This window comes from Phoenix dactylifera, unplaced genomic scaffold, assembly GCF_009389715.1.
Source record: "Phoenix dactylifera cultivar Barhee BC4 unplaced genomic scaffold, palm_55x_up_171113_PBpolish2nd_filt_p 001042F, whole genome shotgun sequence".
Classification (NCBI taxonomy): domain Eukaryota; kingdom Viridiplantae; phylum Streptophyta; class Magnoliopsida; order Arecales; family Arecaceae; genus Phoenix; species Phoenix dactylifera.
In genome coordinates, this window is record NW_024068394.1 from 48,925 (window position 1) to 63,037 (window position 14,113).

The window sequence follows — 14,113 nt, forward strand, 5'->3', positions numbered from 1 at the left end:
GGCCGATTCAGTAAATATTTTTTTTAACAAATATTCTTCCGCAATGGTTTCAACCCATTCAACTTCTTTACTTTCTTCATGTTCACTGGGTTGTTTGCCTATACTAAAGACGTTCAGTTCCAAAGTCATATTGCCAAAAGAAAGCTTCATGACACCATTCCTACAATTGATCAATGCATTAGAAGTTGCAAGAAATGGGCGTCCTAAGATGACCGGAATCTGAGATGGTGAATTGGAAGCCGGATGTGTGTCCAGTACGATAAAATCAACAGGAAAATAGAACTTGTCTACTTGGACCAATACATCTTCAATAATCCCTCTAGGGACCTTCACTGACCTGTCAGCTAATTGTAAGGTCACAGTTGTTGGCTTCAACTCACCCAAACCGAGTTGCTCATATACCGTATATGGCAACAAGATCACACTCGCTCCTAAATCTAGCAATGCTCGCTCAATCCTAAAATTGCCAATGATGCACGAGATAGTTGGGCAACCTGGATCTTTATATTTAGGGAGAATGTTATGCTGTAAAATTGCACTCACATTTTCAGCCAGAAATGCCTTCTTCTTGACATTTAATCGATGCTTGACAGTGCACAAATCTTTCAAAAATTTTGCATATGAAGGCACTTGTTTGATTGCATCAAGAAGAGGTACATTGATTTTTACTTGCTTAAAAAGCTCAAGAATTTCAGAGTTTGGTTCAAGCTTTTGCAAGGGCTTTAATCTTTGAGGAAATGGTGCAGAAAAAGGACATTCAATTTTTTCAGTAGATGTTGGTGCTTCGGTTTCTTCGTTATCCTTTTCTTTTGTCTTTAAAGGGTCAGAATCAGGTATGGCTTGAGTTTGTTCTGGGACTGGTCGGTCAATAACTTTTCCACTTCGCAAAGTTATTATACTCTTTGCTTGCTCTTTATGCGAAGTTGAAGATGATGCATTGCTACCGCCGTAGACTTGAGGATTAGGTTGTGGTTGAGCTGGTAGCTTACCTTTCTCTTGAGCACTTAAAACAGTGGTCAGCGTTGTCAGTTGATTTCTTAATTCATCATTGATTTTGGCTTGACCTTGCATGAAAGATTGCAAAGTTTCTTCGAGACTGAATTTTTGAGGGGGTGCGTGTGCATAATGAGGTTGCGGAGGTGGAGGAGTTGGGTTATATACTTGTTGAGGTTGGTCATTCCTCCACCTAAAATTTGGATGGTTCTTCCATCCAGGATTGTAAGTACCCAAAAAAGGATTATTGAAAGATTTTTGATAGGTATTCATAACATTGGCCTGATCGTGCATGACTTCCTTGAATGCGGGTATTGTGGGGCAATCAGTGATGAGATGGCCAGGCATCTCGCAAATCCTACAACACTCGCTGTTATGTTCTACGGTCTTGACGGGTTCAATCCTTCTAAGTTCAATTTCCTCTACCTTCCTAGTAAGGGCTGCCATTTTAGCCTGAATATCATCCTGAGTATTAAGGTTGTAAAGGCCCCCGTGTGGAATGCTAGTAGGCTTAGGCAAAGGTTTATTCACTCTATCCCCTGTATCCCATAATTGTGCAGTCTTTGCGAGAGAGTCTAAATAGTCCCATGCCTCATCGGGTTGCTTTTCCAAAAATAGACCATTGCACATAGTCTCTATAAATTGTTTCAACTGTGGAGACAACCCCTCGTAAAAGAAACTAATGGTTCTCCATGTTTCAAACCCATGATGAGGACAAGAGAGTAGCAAATCTTTAAATCTCTCCCAGCATTCATAAAATGTTTCATGGTCTTTTTGTTGGAAATTACTAATGTGCCTTTTCAAAAATTAGTCCTTTGTGCGGGAAAGAACTTTTTTAAGAATTCTCTTTGCATATCATGCCATGTTCCTAACGATCTTGGTCTCAAGGAGTTCAGCCATGTTTTGGCTTTATCCTTCAAGGAAAAAGGAAACAAGGTTAATTTAAGGACATCTTCCGATACATTTGGCACTCTAAATGTGATGCTAATTTCCTCAAAATTCTTAAGGTGAAGATAAGGGTTCTCGGATTCCATTCCATGATACTTTGGCAGCAATTGAATTACTCCTGGTTTGATTTCAAAGTGTCCTACATTTTTAGGAATAATCATGCATGAAGGTTGACTAGTCCTAGTGGGATGTAAGTATTGTCGAAGTGTCATAACTGGGGGTCTACCTTCATTACCATGGTGACTTCCTACATCATCATCAGCCATCTCACCAGATCTGAGATTTTGCGAAAAAGTTTCAATAATGTGATCTAAGGAATTGTCAAAAGGTTGTCGACTCAGACGTCCAGTGTTGTCCCTATTCCAACCTAGCATACAAAATTTCAGAGTTAATTTATTTGTTTGTTTTTTTTTTTTTTTTAATGATTACCCTTGATCTTTTCTTAAAGTTCTTATCAATTTTCAAGTAGCAACAAGGGTTAATGAGATATGATGATAATAAAATTCTGATTCTAAACAAAAAAATTAAACACAGAAAATTCAAAGTAGACAGCAGCAAAGTTTATATTAATTTAATGATCGTAAAAAAACATGTGTCCTACAGCAGCCGACGAAATTTGAGTGCAATCAGACGGTGGATTACTCAGATATCAGAGTTTGATGCAGACTATGCAGGAAATAAAAAAACAGCAATAAAGATTTTTTTTTTTTTGAAAGAAAAAGACTAAATACTAAGATACTGATTAAATCTAAAATTATACTAATAAATCAGCCGTTCTCCGGCAACGGCGCCAAAAACTTGATGCAAAAATAAAATTGTTCTCCCAAGTGCAGGAGAATCGCACAAGTAGTAAATTCTCAAGAGTCCGAGGTCGAATCCTCAGGGAACGATCTATAGATTATTAGCGTAATTTTTAGATGTAATTTTCAGTTGAATAAATTTGTGGATTAAAATGATGTTTTGATTTTTAAAAATTAAATGCAAAGAATAATAAACAAAATTCAATGAAATAAAGATGGTAGGGATTTGGAATCCCCCTTGATGATATTGCATCCAAGGAATAAACTCTATGGTTCTTGATTAAAGATTAAATGTAGGATAGATCTAATCATGGTATATGTTTCATGAACATATGAACTCAATTTCTAAGCATCCATCGTGCTTTCTACGTCTACGACGAATCAAATACTAAAGCAATTCATATATCAATAATCATAATCCATTAAAGATCTATCTATGAAATAACTACGCATGGATCAAGAACATATCAATAAATATAAATCATTGAAAGCAAAAGTTTAGAATTTACTTCAAAGAGAAATACATCAAAGGTTCCTCCATCACCCTTCCTAGGACTTTAGCCTTCCATTAAAAACTTTAATCCCCCTTTCATTTTCTTTCTTTCTTCTTTTTTTTCTTTTATTTTCGGAAACAGGCCTCCCCTGTTTCCTTTCTCTGTTTTTTTTCTTTTCAATAACAGGGACTCCGTTTCCGAATGAGGGATCCTATTTTTCCTCCCGAATGGCAGAGATAACCGGCTCTCCTCCCCTCCCTTTCTCGCACGCGGTGAAGATGGTCGGATGAGATGAATCCCCAGGCGAAAATGATGGACGCGGACGGCTGCAGATCGATTGAAGGAGGTTGAACGCGGAAATCTCGGGATGTTGGGATCTCATGCATGCTGAAGATGAAGCTTGACCGCTGGCATTTGGGATTCGAATGGCTGGATCGAATGCAGGAGATGGGGCGCGGACGGCTGCTGGAAAGTTTGCATGCGAGTGGATAACGATCACGGAGCTGGGATCTCGGGATGGTCGGGTCTTGCATGCGAAATCTTCGGACTCGGATGGGAGCTGGAGCCGAGAGGCGTGAAGGATGAGATGCGGACGCGTGGAGAGCGGACGCTCGCGGGATCTGGGAGAAGCTGAATGCATAGGAGATGAATATGGAGAAGATACGTGGGATGCTGGCGCTGAGATCACGAAAGCTGGGAGGTGCTGTGAACGTAGACCCGGATGCTTCGTTTTGGGAAGAAATAGAGGAAGAACAACTCGGCTGGGAGAGCTATGGGTGCGGGAGATTGCATACGGAAGAATTGGAATGTTGGCACCTAGGCTTAAGATGCAGAAGAAGCTGAGACGCACGAGATGCTGGAGGATAATGGGCTTGCTGCTATGAACCCCACGGACCGTTGGATCCTTCCGGATAATGAATCTAGGCCCTTTGTGCATTTTAGCTTTGATTTGCGATTACGGAAGAAGAGGATGAGCTGCACGTGGTTTCATCGGGCTGAGATGCACGGGCTGCTGGGAATTAATTGCAGTGAACTGTCTTGCTGAACTTAGACTCCTTCTAATGTGCAACTGGGGTTGAACCATGCGGTTGACTAGTCACCTACTATGATGCATCTTTTTGAACCCAATGTGCATTTTAACTTTGATTTCCGATCACCTGCACCCTACAAAAATATAATATTAATACAGCACTTCTATCATTATGTGTTAGCAATAATACTAATTTAAGTGATGTGTAGATCGCATTTTTGTGCCCTCATCAAGCAAGATCCCTTATGCTTCGGCAATAGGGAGTCTCATGTATGCCATGCTGTGTACACGACCTGATATAGCACTTGCTGCGAGTATCACAAGCAGATATCAGTCGAATCCAGGCGAAGAGCACTGGACAGCTGTGAAGAACATTCTTAAGTACTTGAGAAGAACTAAAGATTTGTTCTTGGTTTTTAGAGGATCATCAGAGTTAAAGGTGGAAGGATACATAGATTCAGATTTCATGATTGATATTGATGATAGAAAGTCTACATCTGGATATGTATTCTTGTGCAATGGTGGTACGGTAAATTGGAAGAGTTCCAAACAACATATCATTGCTGATACTACCATGGAAGCTGAGTATATTGCCGCCTCTGAAGCTGCAAAGGAAGCCTTTTGGTTCAAAAAATTAATTGCAGAGTTAGATGTAATGCCATCAGATGCCATTACACTCTACTGCGATAATAATGGCGCTATAGCTCTTGCTAAGGAACCAAAGTCTCATCGGAAGTTCAAGCATATAGAGCGGCGCTTTCACCTCATACGCGACTACCTCGAGAAGAAATATGTCGAGGTACAGAGAGTAGACTCCGCGGACAACGTGGCGGACCCACTCACTAAACAGTTAAATCAGCAGAAGACTGAAGCCCACCTTGATAAGATGGGACTTAGATATATGACTGATTGGCTTTAGTGTAAGTGGGAGATTGTTAGATGTATGCCCTAAAAGCCAATCTGGCAGACACATTATTAATTCTGGGACATAAATTTGTACTTGACTTTATTATTGAATAATAAATGGGCATCTTTTCATTCATATTGTTTATGTGTCTGTGAATCGTCCAAAAAAATTAATAAGATGATGATACATATTCTCAAGAGTTGAGAATTTGAGCCATGTATCATTGGTGATTAATTTCTAAATGCTCCTGATCAATGGATCATCACGAGGATGGTGATCGATCCGATCAGTGCATAGATCGCTTTCCATATGGATGGACGAGACTCGAGTCCAAAGTGTAGGGACACTGAAGTGATAGTGCAGGTGCTTGTTAGAGAACAAGGGTACTGAGCGTGACCAAGATAAGAAGTCACTTGGATGTCTATCTACTTGTCAGTGACTTGCTTGATGCTGCAGTAGTGTGACTGGTCCTTTAATCTGCTGTGCTTCGGCTACTCATAGTGAGTTTATTGTAGTTTGACTACACATATACATGGTCTCTAGTCATATGGATCCTTGTAGTATAGATTGGCTTCAGTAGGTTCACTGTAGGAGTAGGGTATGCACTTACATGAAATCTATCGACCTTGATAGAAAAGGAGTGATCCTATATGATTTATTAGACTGAGTTCTAAGACCTTGGCCGGGGCAGTAATATAAAGTGGAGAAAGAGTTTTCCACTATCGAACTCAAGTTGAATAAATCTAGACATACGACAGACGACGGGGTTTGAGGTTTGACGAGTTATCCATAACCTTCGGTCTGTAGCAATCCACGATAGAAGGACTGTATCATACGATAATTGCACCTAGAGGTTCATCATTCTATTATGCTGGGTAGCCACTACATCTGCTAGGTGTCACTGGTGGATGGTGAGACTCACAGGGATCATCTCGATGGTCGATAATCCCTGGTGAGTTGAGTTGGAATTGTTTCAACCCATTGAAAGGAGTTTTCAATGATATTGTGATAGAGATTGCAATATATCTCACTACCAGTTAGAATAGAACCTATGGGGTCACACACATTAGAAGTATTGACCGATCCGATGGTTGAATTGTGACTAAGAATCACATATGATCAATTAGATTGATAAATTGAAAACCCGCTAAGAGTTAGTAGTTAGAAGAAGGAATAATTGCAATCGGATTGCAATTTAATTTAATTAATTGGACTTGATCATGAGTCCTCCTTGGAGTGGGATTCATGAAGTCCTAATTGGATTAGAATTTCAAATTAAATTAGAGTCCTACTTGGAATAGGATTTCTAAAGTCCTAATTGCTTAGGGCTAAAATTTGAACAAGTCCTGATTAGATTAGGATTTTCTCAAGTTCTAATTAATTTTAATTTTAATCTAATTAATTAAATGACTTCTAATTGGATTAGGATTGAAGAGTTCAATAGAGTCATGGTTCAATTGAATCCTAATTAGATTAGGATAAGGAGGAAATTAAAATGGGTGCAAACAAATCCTATTTTGAATAGGATTGGACTCATGCAACAGACCCAAATTAAATCACCCCTTAATTTGATTAAATGTCAGATTTAATTGGACTTGAGGGAGGGGCCCACGCCCCTCCCTTTGGGACTTGCGTGAGAAGAAAAGGAGGGGGCTATGCCCCTCCTTGCTTGCCATCTAAAGGGATAAGAATGAGTTCCTAAAAAATAGGAACTCATCTTTATCCCTTAATACTTCAAAAAGGAGCATGGGATTTCGGCCACTATTCATGTTTTTCTCCTCATTCCAGCCGTGAGCACCCTCCGCCATCTTCCTCCTTTGAGCCACAATCAATAGAAGAAAAAGAAAAGCCTAGGACGTCCTCTTCCTTCTTCATCTTGGTTCCAAAAGGAAGAAAGAAAAAGGCTGCGTAGAGGCTTCCAATCTTCTTCCTTGGTTCTTCCTTCTTCTTCCTCTTCTCAAGCCAATCAAAGGTTGATTCAAAGGAGAGGACTTCAGCCATTAATAGCCTTCTTTGCAAGGGAGCTAGCACTCCGGGAAGATCCAAAGGCTTCGATCGACTCATTACTTCGTGTGGATACCTGTAGAGGCCGGACGCATGTGCGGCTTCCACTGAACCTTCATCAAATACTACGTGAATCAGATTTGCGGAGACCATCTACCCGCACAAGATAAAGATCTGATCTTCTTAATCATGATTTTAAAATAATTTAATAAAAATTTAATCCTAATCTCTCTATAAATGGTTTTAAAATACATTCATGCGATGAACGGGATATGCACATGTCGTTCCGTTGCGCATCTGAAAATTTTTGAATTTTCAGCGGCATGTGACACATCCTAACAGCAAGTGAGTTCTATTCTCCAACACAACACCCCTCCAAAATTCAAAGATCCTGGTGCTCCTACCATCTCCTGTGTCTTAAGAAATAATTTCATTAATCGAGCACTCTTAGATCTAGGGGCAAGTGTCAACCTTTTACCTTACTCAATTTATAAGAAACTTGGGTTAGGTGACTTAAAACCAACCTCGGTATCCCTTCAATTGGCTGATCGATCTGTAAAAACACCACGTGGGATAATTGAAGATGTTCTTGTCAAGGTAGACAAATTCTATTTTTCAGTAGATTTTATCGTCCTTTATATGGAACATGAGCCTAATCCTAAGAAACAAATCCCCGTAATGTTGGAATTTGTATCCTAAATGTCAATCGTCAGCATATTGATGATTGAATTTTATAAATGAATTGACAAATTAATAAAGTGTTATTTGGCATTATTCATCATTTCATCTTCAAATGAACTCTTATATGATGAAGTCCTTAGGACTTATGTTATGATAAAGGAGAATTTATCTTTGAGTCCTTAAACTTGTTTGCGACGAAATGATATGTTGTTACTAGGACGACAACATTATCGAGATTAGGTCGTTGTGTGACATATACGTTGGTTGTCCTCTTAACCAAGGAGTGTGGAGACACTGGTATGCCACACAAGTGAAGTATAGAAGTACATTTCACTAAACGTGACCAATTCCGGAACGCTCTACTGTCGAGAGATGTTCCGAGTGGATATGGGTATAAGTTTGGCCCTCTGACCTGAGACCGCAACCTGTGACTAGCAAGCAACTCACTGTACTTTAGTACCGGACTACCTGAATTTCTAATTCAGTGACGGAAGGTCACTGGGTGCAGTCAAGTACTTGCGTAGTCAGTTGTGAGTCAAGATGGAATTGACCCCTCCTGAAAACAGGAGATAATGTCTTGTGATTAATTTAGCAAAACCTTGGTCAGGGTAATCCCAGTGAGGAGTCACGGGATATCTAAAGTTAATCACATAATGGATGTACTAATTATAGGGTTGACAGTGAGCTCTAAGTCATCCTGGCATTAGGAGTCAAAGGGATTGAATTATACAGTAACCATAGTTCAGGGTTCCAGAATATTTGCTTCGCATATATTCGACCTATCCGGACGTCGGGTACCATTGCTAGATGGTCACATCGATTAGTGTAGAAAATTGTTCCTATACTACCGGCTTAGGTTCGAACCTATGAGGTCACACGCATAGAAGATTCTTGATTGATCAAGAAAGCTGATGAATGATTAAGAATCATTCAGGGATAATTTGATCAATTTGATTGGCAAATTATCTTATAAAATAATTAAAGTAAATATTGAAGGATTAATTAGTAATTAAATTACTAATAAACTCAATTTGATTGAGTAATTGTGCTAAGGGTGAGCCAAATTGAATTGGATTCAAGTTTGGGCTCAATCAGGGTTTTAACCTGATTGGATTAGGTCAGAACCAAAAAGGACTTAAGCTGATCAAATTAATTTTAAATTAATTTGTTCTTAATTGGGGATTGACCTAATTGAATTAGGTCCAACACAAAGTAATAATTCAATTTGATTGAGTTTGCATGAGCCAAAATTGAATTGGATTCAATTTGAGCTCAATCAGGGTCTGACCTGATTAGATTGGGTTCAACCAAATTACTTTGTTTTAATTCAGGTTTGACCAAATTTGATTAGGTGCAACCCAAGGGGATTAGGCTCAGATGATGTGGCAATTATTGGTGACATGGAATTGGATTTCATGAATTTTAAATAAACCAAAATTATTGCATGGCACATGGACCCATTGCTTGATACATGGCGACATTGTTTGTTATTTGAATTTAAATTCAAACATTAAGCAATGTGTTAAATGATTTTAATCACTCAAACCATCAGCCAAGGTGGCGTCTGAGTTTTTGAATGGATTAAATTCGAATTTCAAGAGGTGATTTCAAAATTATGAAGTGTTTTACCTTGCCGCATGGATTTCAAATTCCTTCCCTCTTGCACATGTGTTTAAAATTTGAATTTAAATCAGATTTGGTTGAGATCTGATTTGGGTTGTTCCTATTCCTTTGCATGTGCCAACTAAAAGAGGTTTTCTGAAAATAAATTTCGAATTTTGAATGAAAATTCGGAGGCCATTAAAAGGGGTCAAACATGGGCACCAAAAACACATCCATTGCAGCCTTCTTCCTCACCCGCCTCCTCCTCCTCTTCTTCTCCATTTTAGATAGGGTTTTCAGGGTGAATATCTAGAAGATTCAAGATCAGATCTGAGTCCTCTACTTCCCTTACCAACCTCATCTCTATCTGCTTCAAGACGATTGATCAAAAGTTGATTGAATCCCGGCGGGCAGATTTCAGCTTTCAAGTGTTCTGCAGCTGCTAGCACTGTTGCGGAAGAAGATCCTTCAGGACTTCGCGTGTACTTCTCGTAGAGGCCATTCGTGTGCGTGGCTGCGAAGTCAAGAATCAGATTCACAACTTTCATCCATCATAAAAGGTATTAATCTAGCATTAATCATTTATTATGGTGTCAAGGTCTAGGTCCAATTCTCCGAGGTTTTACCCTCTTTTGGGGCTCCTCACGGAGATATCTCCAGAATCCATTCGATGGATATTCGGAGATTAATTGGAATAGAGTTCTTAAGTTTCAGATCTGATAGTTAATCATGCATAAAAGTTTTAGCATAATTGTTTAAACGATTCCGGCATAATCCTATGTGTTCTTAAGGTGCTGATTTCTAGATTTGATCTTGTAAGCATGCATGAATTAAATTGTTTGATTCGGTTTTTCCGCTGCATTTTAAAACTTAAAAAGAACTACGTATGGCTTGATCCCCCTTATGAAGGGGTACGTAGGCAACCCGATCAGGTTCAGCCATGGTTTTCAAAAAAAAAAAAATTCAGCATGCTAAACACCGAAGAACCTAGGATTCACTTTCAGTGGTATCAGAGCCAGGTTTATGTTTTAATTCTTGCAATTAAATCTGAAATCATTAACATGTTTAGATTAGATCTAAAGTGCTTTTTATGATTGATTTAATTGCTGATTATGCATGATTAAGTAGATCTGAAATTTTGGATGCATATGATGCATGTTTGTGTTAGGATTAGTAACATGAATAAATCTGAAATCATAATATTGTTTAGATTAGATCTAAATAAAGTTTATGATTCATATGATCTTTGATTTTAATGAACAAATCAGATCTGAAAATAAAAGTGAAAAAACAAATACATAAGATGTATGTTGTTTGTATTAATTCATGTTGTTATGTATATGTGATGCATGAACATAAAACATAATGACTTAAACATGAATTAAATCTGATTACATGTGATTAATTATAAAAACTCAGATCTGAAAATGTGTTTTAAGAACTGAAAGATTGTAATTAATATGTAATTAAAAAAAATGCAATGATCAAAACTTTCATAAGTCTAAACTTAATTGAGAATTAAGTATTATGAAATAGAATTGTAACTCAATTAATTGACATTGCATAATTCTTTGGGCATATGGGTTAGCTTGAATCAAGTTCTTAGGATTGGGTTAGACCTAAGGTTAGAATCAAACATGGTCTAATTAGAGTTAATTGATCAAATCTAATTAAGTAGTAACTAGATTAGGTCAAGAAAACTCTAGGTTAAATACAATAGTTGTAGATTGATCAATTCCATGTCTTTGATTAGACCAAGATGGAACTTTATTTAGGCTCAGAGGTGTAGCCCGAGTCATTTGAGTAATCAAATCGAAATTGATTAACCAGTCGGTGTCTAAGGTAAGTTTGGCAGTTTTGACCGGTGGTTTTTAATTGGGAGCTACTCCCACTGATTTGTCTTTGTCGAGTTAATGGCATATCCCTTCCACCGATCTCACTTACCTGGCCGACATGGTCAATCACATTTTGATTGGATCACTTAATGATTCGAGTTAGCCCATGCCTTAAGGAAAATCAGTATGACTGATTTAGGTGTCTCCTTAACCGGTTTGAGTCTAATCTGATTTGGTGAAGTCAGTGGGAGAAATTAGACTAACCGGATCTTCTCATCTATCCTAATTATGAAATCCTCTAAAATTATTAGGTACTTAAAATGAAATGGTTATGGAGATAACTAGGTCATAGCCTCCCATTAAGTTGGGTGATAATGGGTCCAATGTTTTGATAATTATTGGAGGCGCCACATGCCTGGTACTTATCAAGCATTGGAATTGTCATTCAATATATGATGAGTTAAGTGTACCTTCAATAGGCGGTCAGGTGAGCCGAGCCACACTCGGGCTTGGTCGTCTATTAATTGATTAGACTTAACCCTATCATTTAATGGTTGGACCTGACTAGGGTATTCGGTGGAGGCGCCACACGCCTGCCGGAAAACCTAGGGCAAAATCATCACTAGAAGTTGCTTGGTGAAGCAATTGGTTAAGAACCTACCAATAGGTGCATATGGGTTGGCCGAGCCACACTCGGGCCTATATGGGATCTATTGGGTTCTAGTGCCCACTAAAGAATTAGGAGTAATTTTTCGAATTAGAGGTAGAGGCTACCAATTTGTATAAAATAGTGGGAATATCTTTAGACTAAAGTCCAAGTCTACTGTGTTTAGTCAATTCATATACTAATAGCCAAAATTTTTTTTTATGCAGAAACGGCCACTAATTTATCACTTCGCTCATTGTTGGACAATGACAAGTTGACTGGTCCAAATTTTAATAATTGGCATAGGAAACTGAAAATAGTGCTAGAGCATGAGAGGATCCTTTATGTGATAACGGATCAAGCACCTGAGCAGCCCGCTGCTAATGCATCAAGATCGGCCAGAGACACTTATCAGAAGTGGCTCAGTGACCGGATCACTGTTCGATGCATCATGTTGGCAGCAATGAGTGATGAGTTTAGTAGGCGTTTTGAGAATACGCAGCCGGAAGATATCATTCAAGTGTTGAATGAATCATTCGGCGTTCCTGACGACGTTGAGAGGCACAAAACTAGTTGTGCCATCTTCAGCGCCCGAATGAAAGATGGGACCTCGATAACTGATCATGTACTGTACATGATTGAGTTGATCGAGCGTCTAAGCTCTCTTGGCTTTCCCCTTCATGATCAATTGGGGAAGGATGCCATACTAAACTCATTGCCTGGATCATACCGTCCTTTTCTCACTCATTTTTGTATGACGAAACCTGTAGTGAATTATCACCAATTGTTGGGGTTACTACAGACGTTTGAGAATGATTACCAACTTCTTAAGAAGACGGTGAATTTAGTGGGAGGTTCATCCAAGGGTCGCTCCTTTAAGAAAGAAAAAAAGAAAAATAAAATCCAAAAGAAACAGGTGCACCATGCTCAGCCTAGTCAGAAAAAGAATAAAAAGGCTGATCAGAGCAAGGCGGAGTGCTTCTTCTGCAAGAAGCAAGGACATTGGAAGAGGAACTGTCCTCTTTACATTGCATCCCTCGATCCGAACTGGCCTAAGAAAAGTGGGCAATCAGTTGCCAATCAAGGTACTTATATGATAACACCTTGCAATTTTTCTATTTGTGATAATTCGACCTGGGTATTGGATACCGGTAGTCCTTTTAATATTTGCAATTCGTTGCAGGGGCTACAAGTCAGTAAGAGGTTTGAAGAAGGAGAAAGGTTCCTGAATGTTGGAGATGGAAGACCAGTTCCAGTTCTAGCTTTAGGAATTCTTAAACTTGAATTCAGCTCTCATGTAAATGTCCTTAGTGATTGTCACTATTGTCCAAGTTTTCTATTGAATATCATTTCTGTAGGCCTTTTGGCCAAAAATGGTTATGAAATATCAATAAAAAAGGATTATTGCAATGTCATTTGGAATGGTGTTGTTGTAATGAATGGAATTCTGAGTAATGGTATTTACATTTTGTCACAGCCTGTTCATGTAATGTATAAATCCAATAAGCGCCCTAGAATAGATAATGTCACGGATGTCTACCTTTGGCATCATAGGCTAGGTCATATTAACAAGAATAGGATGAACAGGTTAAGTAAAGAGGGAATCCTTGATGTTAATGATTGTGAATCATTGACAACCTGTGAATCATGTCTTCTTGGTAAAATGACCAAATCATCTTTTACCGGAAAAGGTGAACGAGCCAGTGATTTATTGACCCTTGTACATTCTGATGTATGTGGGCCAATGAGCACAGATGCTAGAGGTGGGTATTCATATTTCATTACGTTTACAGACGACCTTTCTAGGTATGGTTATGTCTATTTAATGAGACATAAATCTGAATCATTTGAAATGTTCAAATTATATCGTAATGAAGTAGAAAAACAAACTGAAAAGAGTATTAAAACTCTTCGATCAGATCGAGGAGGTGAATACCTCTCCAGTGAATTTTTGACATATCTAGGAGAAAATGAGATTCTCTCCCAATGGACTCCTCCTGGTACACCACAATATAATGGTGTGTCAGAAAGGAGAAATCGAACTCTGTTAGACATGGTTCGATCCATGATGGGGTTTGCTAATCTGCCCATATCCTTTTGGGGATATGCTCTTGAGTCAGCCTGCTATATTCTAAATAAGGTTCCAAGTAAGTCTGTAAATAAAACACCACAT

General features: G+C 38.6%; 1 pseudogene; it reads left to right on the top strand.

Annotated features, from left to right (window-relative positions):
* The first annotated feature begins 1,693 nt into the window (after positions 1-1,693).
* On the top strand, positions 1,694-1,791 carry LOC120107846 (annotated as a pseudogene).
* Positions 1,792-14,113: the final 12,322 nt, after the last annotated feature.